The sequence below is a fragment of the Lethenteron reissneri genome, unplaced genomic scaffold (assembly GCF_015708825.2).
Source record: "Lethenteron reissneri isolate LAM-NWPU_2019-01 unplaced genomic scaffold, ASM1570882v1 scaffold_1575, whole genome shotgun sequence".
Taxonomy (NCBI): Eukaryota; Metazoa; Chordata; class Hyperoartia; order Petromyzontiformes; family Petromyzontidae; genus Lethenteron; species Lethenteron reissneri.
The window spans coordinates 27050-35225 of record NW_026891306.1 but is presented as its reverse complement, the minus strand read 5'-3'; positions in this window follow the sequence as shown (position 1 = coordinate 35225).

Below are 8176 nucleotides of genomic sequence, written 5' to 3'. Positions count from 1 at the left end.
CTTGCCCCAACTGTCTGTCAAATGCTTTATGGGAATGTTTTTCATTGTGATGGTGATGATGATGTTTGCGGCTATTTGCCAACATCACTTGCCCCGACTGTCAAATTATATGTTGGAATATTTTTTATGGTGGTGATGATGGTGGTGATGATGGTGGTGATGATGGTGATGGTGGTGATGGTGGTGATGATGATGGTGGTGATGGTGGTAGGCCTCGGCAAGGTAAGGTAAAAGTTAAAAGGTAAAAACGAGCCTATTTTTACCCTACCTTTTACCTCACCACAATACAATCACTCTACCCTACCTTTTATCCTTACCCCATGCAAATGACCCGATTACAGGGTAATTACTAGGGAACTACTACACATGCACAAGGTGTATAACGGTAAATGCTATAAGGTAGAGCGCTTTATTCATATAGAATACTCTCGATTATTCCAATTTTACACGCATGTCGTTGTTGTCATTGTTGTTGTTGTTGTCGTCGTCGTAGTCGTTGTCGTATCCTCAAATCTTGTAACTAAATTGTAACCCACTCCCCAATGTGGTATCGACTGCAAACTTGGTATACTTGTGTCATACTGATGACAACACGATATTCTATCATAAAATTATTTTGTAGATGTTATGTTTCGGCTTGGGTCTAATTGTCCACGCTCACCTGACGTTGGCTGTAAGTCACCACGGCCCCTGACGTCGTGGCAAGCTTCGGAGCCACTTCCTGGAGTCGTGGAGTTCTGCTATTACGAGTACATTTCATAAAAGCGCGTTTTTAATCAAGTTTGTTTTAATATTACTTGTTAAATGTAGGCCATGGACTGCGCCACGGAGCTTCTAGCGGTAAACAAGGCACCGTATTTACCGGGTAATACGTCGCGCTTCCTTTACCTTACCAGGTAATTCTTCCGAGATATATTTACCCTTTAACCCTTTTACCTGGTAAAAAGAGAAAATTACCTTACCTTGCCGAGGCCTACTTGAAGCCGGTACGGTTATAGCACCAATTGATTAACAGATCACTTGCCTTGACGGGTTAGCGGATCAATTTTGACTTTAAACTTTCGTGACTGCAGGAATTCATATTCTTGGTTCTTTTGGTAAAAATAAAAAAATAGTAAATAAAAAATGGAAAATAATAAAAGCAAAACCGCCCATTTTTTCAATATTTTATTATTATTTTCTATTTACGTGACTTTACCGAAAGAACCAATGATATATAGAGGGTTAGCCGATTTGATTCGTTAATCGATTTGTTGTCTGCTTCAATAGTGCAGCTCAACAGGGAGCGGGTTCAGCAAGTTGTGCAGGAGCCTCTTTCGACGGTGCAGCGACGTCTCTCCATCAGCAGCAGCAGCAACTCCCAGCAGGTGCAGTAGTAGCAGCAGCAGCATCAGCAGCAACTCCCAGCAGGTGCAGCAGCAGCAGCAGCTCCAGCACACGTGCACCATTCATTCCAAGGTGGGCTGCCAGTCACAGCGTCTGTGTGTTGCAATGTTGGCGGGGTGGTGTTTGTGTTTCTCGTGGCAGGACGGACTTCTGTGCCTTTGTTGGGATTTCCATTTGGCGATTCTGGTGGTTTGGTGGTGGCGGTGAGTTTGAACACAGGCACACAATGTAGAATTGTTGAATGTGCGTCAAGTGTGTTTTGGTGTTAGCTCAAGATATTAATAATGAATGGTCATTCAGTGCATTGTTATTTAATCCACTTAGAATGCCGTTAGAATGCAGCAGTTACGTTGCATTGCGGATATGCTGGTTGTGATGGGGAAAGTGACTGAATGATACAGTAGACTCGATCACATTTGTGGATTAACCGCGAACCTCAGATTGTGACGTAAATCAATAACTCGTGGATTTTCGCTTCAGCCTAAATGAGTCGTCTAACAGCAGTAAAACAACAACAACAACATTGGCGTTCTCGGAAACGTTTCATTACAAGTCGCGCAAAATCCACGCGGTCGCCCCTACAGTCGAGCAGTTGCATTTGTCTTACTGATTGTCCGTGTCGGGTGGTGGTGGTGGTGGAGGGTTGCGACACATTTATAATAACGCGATCTCACCCAAAAACATTAATGCACAATCCTGGTCGTGTTCAACTAGTTTGTTGACAACGGTGGGCAGAGTTCGATGCTGATGGGCGTGGCTCTGTTGGCCAATTACTGGGCCAAGTCTTCTGCACGTTCAGCAGAAATTGTCATCACCGATTGCTCGTTAGTGCCACACATTTTAGTTTTCGTTTGCAAACTCAATCGAACTCTGCAGGGACCCGAGTTGGATTCCTGCTCACGGCCAAAAACAGTTGATGATTATCTGAACCGGTCGTGGGCCTCCCCGAGGTCAACTCGGCCTAAAAGTTGTCCCTTGTGCGATGTGTAAACATCACCACTAGGGAGACAAAGGGGGCCGGGCCTGGTTCTGGTCACCCACCCCCCCCCCGTGTGCCACAGTGCCGGCCTTGATAAGTGCTGCTACTCGCTAACAGCACTTGCCCCCGACAGTCTGTTAGAGGCTATACGGGGGATCTTTGTCTTTGGCAGTGGCGGTGCAGGAGGTGCGTGCAGGAGGTGCGTGCAGGAGGTGCGTGCAGGAGGTGCTTGCAGGAGGCCGAACGGCGCCCGGAGGAGACGCGGCCCACGAAGAGCTTCCATGAAGAAGTGCGGGAGCGAGGCGAGAGGGGGCCAAGGGATGGGCCGCGGGAGGTCTGAGGGAGGGCAGCGAAGGGGGGGGGGCAGATGAACGTCAGCGAGGGACAGGAGCTCGGCCTGAGGGGCACAGAACTGGGGCGGAGTCGGGAAGCGGGAGGGGAAGAGGGGAGAGAGAGACGGCGCAGCAAGAGTCGAGGGCCAGAGACGCGGCGAGCGAGAGACGCAGAGACGAGGCGGCGAGGGGAGCACGGCAAGAGAGAGAGAGAGACAACCATCAGAGGAATTTCATTCAACGGTTCTTGAGGCAGAGGCTAGGGGGGTCCGGTTCGGACGGAGCGAGAGAGACGGGGCGAGATGAGGGGAGGGGCAGAGACGTCGCGAGAGATCGGCAAAGAGAAGGGGAGGCCAGGGGAAGACAGGAAGAGAGAGAGAGACATCAGAGGGCGCCGAGCCTTCGTCGACTTATAAGCGAGAGGTTAGGGGGATTCAGTTGGGAAGGAGGGAGAGAGACGGGGAGGCAGGGAGGGAGGGAGATGGGGGGGCAGAGAGAGAGAGAGATGGGGGGACAGAGAGGGGGAGAGATGGGGGGGCAGAGAGGGAGAGGGGGGCAGGGAGGGAGAGAGACGGGGGGGCAGAGAGGGGGAGAGAGAGGGGGACAGGGAGGGAGAGAGACGGGGGGGCAGAGAGGGGGAGAGATGGGGGGGCAGAGAGGGGGAGAGATAGGGGGGCAGAGAGGGAGAGGGGGGCAGAGAGGGGGAGAGACGGGGGGGCAGAGAGGGGGGCAGAGAGGGGGAGAGAGAGGGGGGCAGGGAGGGAGAGGGGGGCAGGGAGGGAGAGAGACGGGGGGGCAGAAAGGGGGAGAGACAAAAGGGCAGGGAGGGAGAGAGCTGTAGATGCCACTGGTTCTTCACGTTCTGTAGATGTAGATGCCACTGGTTCTTCACGTTCTGCAGATGTAGATGCCACTGGTTCTTCACGTTCTGTAGATGTAGATGCCACTGGTTCTTCACGTTCTGCAGATGTAGATGCCACTGGTTCTTCACGTTCTACAGATGTAGATGCCACTGGTTCTTCACGTTCTCCAGATGTAGATGCCACTGGTTCTTCACGTTCTGCAGATGTAGATGCCACTGGTTCTTCACGTTCTGCAGATGTAGATGACACTGGTTCTTCACGTTCTCCAGATGTAGATGCCACTGGTTCTTCACGTTCTCCAGATGTAGATGCCACTGGTTCTTCACGTTCTACAGATGTAGATGCCACTGGTTCTTCACGTTCTGCAGATGTAGATGACACTGGTTCTTCACGTTCTACAGATGTAGATGCCACTGGTTCTTCACGTTCTACAGATGTAGATGCCACTGGTTCTTCACGTTCTGCAGATGTAGATGACACTGGTTCTTCACGTTCTACAGATGTAGATGCCACTGGTTCTTCACGTTCTACAGATGTAGACGCCATTGGTTCTTCACGTTCTACAGGTGTAGATGCCACTGGTTCTTCACGTTCTGCAGATGTAGATGCCACTGGTTCTTCACGTTCTACAGATGTAGATGCCAATGGTTCTTCACGTTCTGCAGATGTAGATGCCACTGGTTCTTCACGTTCTGCAGATGTAGATGCCACTGGTTCTTCACGTTCTCCAGATGTAGATGCCACTGGTTCTTCACGTTCTACAGATGTAGATGCCACTGGTTCTTCACGTTCTGCAGATGTAGATGACACTGGTTCTTCACGTTCTACAGATGTAGATGCCACTGGTTCTTCACGTTCTACAGATGTAGACGCCATTGGTTCTTCACGTTCTACAGGTGTAGATGCCACTGGTTCTTCACGTTCTGCAGATGTAGATGCCACTGGTTCTTCACGTTCTACAGATGTAGATGCCAATGGTTCTTCACGTTCTGCAGATGTAGATGCCACTGGTTCTTCACGTTCTGCAGATGTAGATGCCACTGGTTCTTCACGTTCTGCAGATGTAGATGACACTGGTTCTTCACGTTCTACAGATGTAGATGCCACTGGTTCTTCACGTTCTACAGATGTAGACGCCATTGGTTCTTCACGTTCTACAGATGTAGATGCCACTGGTTCTTCACGTTCTGCAGATGTAGATGCCACTGGTTCTTCACATTCTGTAGATGCCACTGGTTCTTCACATTCTACATATGTAGATGCCACTGGTTCTTCACGTTCTACAGATGTAGATGCCACTGGTTCTTCACGTTCTACAGATGTAGATCCCACTGGTTCTTCACGTTCTGCAGATGTAGATGCCACTGGTTCTTCACGTTCTACAGATGTAGACGCCACTGGTTCTTCACGTTCTGCAGATGTAGATGCCATTGGTTCTTCACGTTCTACAGATGTAGATCCCACTGGTTCTTCACGTTCTGCAGATGTAGATGCCACTGGTTCTTCACGTTCTACAGGTGTAGATGCCACTGGTTCTTCACGTTCTGCAGATGTAGATGCCACTGGTTCTTCACATTCTACAGATGTAGATGCCACTGGTTCTTCACGTTCTGCAGATGTAGATGCCACTGGTTCTTCACGTTCTACAGATGTAGATGCCACTGGTTCTTCACGTTCTGCAGATGTATGTGTCTCTGATTCTTCACATTCTGCATATGTAGATGCCACTGGTTCTTCACGTTCTGTAGATGCCACTGATACTTCACGTTTTGCAGATGTAGATGCCACTGGTTTTTCACGTTCTGCAGATGCCACTGGTTCTTCACGTTCTACAGGTGTAGATGCCACTGGTTCTTCACGTTCTGCAGATGTAGATGCCACTGATTCTTCACGCTCCGCAGATGTAGATGCCACTTGTTCTTCACGTTCTGCTGCTGTAGATGCCACTGGTTCTTCACGTTCTGCAGATGTAGATGCCACTGGTTCTTCACGTTCTGCAGATGTAGATGCCACTTGTTCTTCACGTTCTGCTGCTGTAGATGCCACTGGTTCTTCACGTTCTGCAGATGTATATGTCTCTGATTCTTCACGTTCTACAGATGTAGATGCCAATGGTTCTTCACGTTCTGTAGATGCCACTGGTTCTTCACGTTCTACAGATGTAGATGCCTCTGATTCTTCACGTTCTACAGATGTAGATGCCAATGGTTCTTCACGTTCTGTAGATGCCACTGGTTCTTCACGTTGTACAGATGTAGATGTCACTGGTTCTTCACGTTCTGCATATGCCACTGGTTCTTCATGTTCTGCAGATGTAGAAGCCTCTGGTTCTTCACGTTCTGCATATGTAGATGCCACTGGTTCTTCACGTTCTGTGGATGCCACTGATACTTCACGTTCTGCAGATGTAGATGCCACTGGTTTTTCATGATCTGCAGATGCCACTGGTTCTTCATGTTCTGCAGATGTAGAAGCCACTGGTTCTTCACGTTCTGCAGATGTAGATGCTACTGTTTCTTCACGTTCTACAGATGTAGATGCCTCTGATTCTTCACGTTCTACAGATGTAGATGCCACTGGTTCTTCACGTTCTGTAGATGCCACTGGTTCTTCACGTTCTGCAGATCTATTTGCCTCTGATTCTTCATGTTCTACAGATGTATATGCCACTGGTTCTTCACATTCTGCAGGTGCCACTGATACTTCACGTTCTGTAGATGTAGAAGCCACTGGTTCTTCACGTTCTGCAGATGTAGATGCCACTGGTTCTTCACGCTCTGCAGATGTAGATGCCACTGGTTCTTCACGTTCTGCAGATGTAGATGACACTGGTTCTTCACGTTTTGTAGATGTAGATGCCACTGATTCTTCACGTTCTGCAGATGTAGATGCCACTGATTCTTCACGTTCTGCAGATGTAAATGCCACTGGTTCTTCACGTTCTGCAGATGTAGATGCCACTGATTCTTCACGTTCTGCAGATGTAAATGCCACTGGTTCTTCACGTTCTGCAGATGCCACTGATTGTTCACGCTCTGCAGATGTAGATGCCACTGGTTCTTCACGCTCTGCAGATGTAGATGCCACTGGTTCTTCACGTTCTGCAGATGCCACCGATTCTTCACGTTCTGCAGATGTAGAAGCCACTATTTCTTCATGTTCTGCAGATGTAGAAGCCACTGTTTCTTCACGTTCGACAGATGTAGATGCCACTGATTCTTCACGCTATGCAATGTCACTGGTTCTTCACGTTCTGCAGATGTAGATGCCACTGGTTCTTCACGTTCTGCAGATGTAGATGCTAATTCCCTTTGGCACGTGTTTCCTCTCTATTCTCTTGAAATACCTACTAAGAGATGTCTGCACAGTTGTTCTCTTCATCTCTGCACAAATCAACTTGTGATGGGCAATCGCATCGTTGAACTGCGGTAACGGGACATACGGACAGGTTTGCACGTATCTCTGAAAGTTCCCAAGTCGAATGTTTGTAAGTAGAGGTAGTCCCTGTACTACATCGGGCACAAGCTGGGGGCAGGGGTGGGGGGTCAGGGAATTGGGTGATGCAACAGATGTTCATTAGGGATAGAGTAGAGGTTGGTTGTCCCTGTGGAGGCGGCATTGCCGAGGGGACAGGACAGGAAGGACACGGCTTCGAATCCCGTCTAGTGAGCAAAGTGAACAAAGACGCCAAGGTCACCGTGAACCGATGTCACGACTCCCCCGCGCTGACGTCATATCGAATTTCATTTAAGTGACGCCACTATATTTTCAAAACGAGTGTGATTTTTACAGTATTTTTGTTTTAAGACGTGAGGTTGCCACCTGTCCTTGCTTTGATGTAATATCCCTGCATTGATGCATTTCATTTCATTAAATTGATATCAGTAGATTGCCACGGTTATCATTTGTAATTCTTTACGACGCGAGTTTGCCACCCGTACTGGTTCCCCCCCCCCCCCCCCCCCCCCCCCCCCCAAGATCATCCTCTTATGGAGGTCGGCTCCCGTGGGATATCTCCAAGTCTTCGCAGAAACGTGACTTGGCAAGTCCTGGTTTGTTGCCAGTCGCGTGAAAGTTTGCCACTCAATAGCGTGCATGCACACGCACAGTCATCCTCCCCCGTCTCTCTTATGCTGTTGTGAATACAGAGGGAGTGCTTCAAAAACAAGTGAACACTTCTGAGACTTTGCAACAACACCACAGGAAAACGTGCTGCCTCCGGCCTCTGGAGACCTGCACCTGTAGAAGATTGCAGGCGCGCGTTGACAATGTTGGCGAAGACTCTTCGGCTTTTTAAATCCTTTATATTAAGTTCGCTTGCTTGCGCGCTTACGACCGTGCAAACCTTTCGGTCGTTTTTTAACCCACTTCCCGTGATCCAATCGAGCTGACATTTTGCACACAGACTCGTTGTGCATGACAATTAATGTTCGTGAAAATTTTTTTCCAAAATTTTACACTTTAGGGAAAACAAATTAAATATTTAATTACCAATTGTTTAATACTGCAGACAATCATCTGACCCATAGGTGGCAGCCATCTCAAGCCAGAGGACTCTAGCCGCCACGCATATAAAGGATTTATAGTGAAAAACTTTGTTTTTACGGGTTATACTT